This window comes from Gavialis gangeticus, unplaced genomic scaffold (genome assembly GCF_001723915.1).
Source record: "Gavialis gangeticus isolate Ggan-Ray unplaced genomic scaffold, GavGan_comp1, whole genome shotgun sequence".
In the NCBI taxonomy this organism is placed as follows: Eukaryota; Metazoa; Chordata; order Crocodylia; family Gavialidae; genus Gavialis; species Gavialis gangeticus.
Genome location: NW_017729025.1, coordinates 124,328,674 through 124,329,281, shown reverse-complemented (window position 1 = coordinate 124,329,281; position 608 = coordinate 124,328,674).

Here is a 608-nt window from a genome sequence, read left to right as displayed (position 1 = left end):
GCTTAAAATGAAAGCCCCCCCATGGTCCCCCCCATTCCTGCTGCTGCCCCTCACTCCCCTACACAGCCCCCCCCAACCCTGCTGGTGCTTCCTTTCACAGCCCCCTCCCAGCCCTCATGGTGCCCCTTGCCCCCCACTCACAGCCTCTGCCACCCCAGCTGCCAGGGCTATGAGACCAGGAACTCAGGTCTGCAGTCCTCTGTCCCCTGACAGGAGGTGGCAGCTGCTGCAGTAGAGTGGAGCCCAGCTCTCCTCCCCCCACTGCCAGCTGACTGCCTACTACAGACTTGGGCAGCGTGGGGCTGGCTCACTACCATGGCACACATTCCCAGGGGGGCATGTGCCCCTCAGATCTGTGCATGGGGTGGCAGTGCGCTATGCACTCAGGCTCCCCACCCTACTGCCTTCCCTGGGGCCTCCACAGTCCTGCTGGTGTGACCTGGTGTTGCAGGGCAGAGTGGGGCCACATAGGAAAGCTGCCAGCTCTGCACAGCCCTGGTGAGGCATCTCCTATGCACATGGCAGCAATGAGGGGCACAACCCCTCATTGCATGGGAAACAAGCAAAAGGAACTTACCCTCCTGCTAGCTGATACCAACCCAGACATA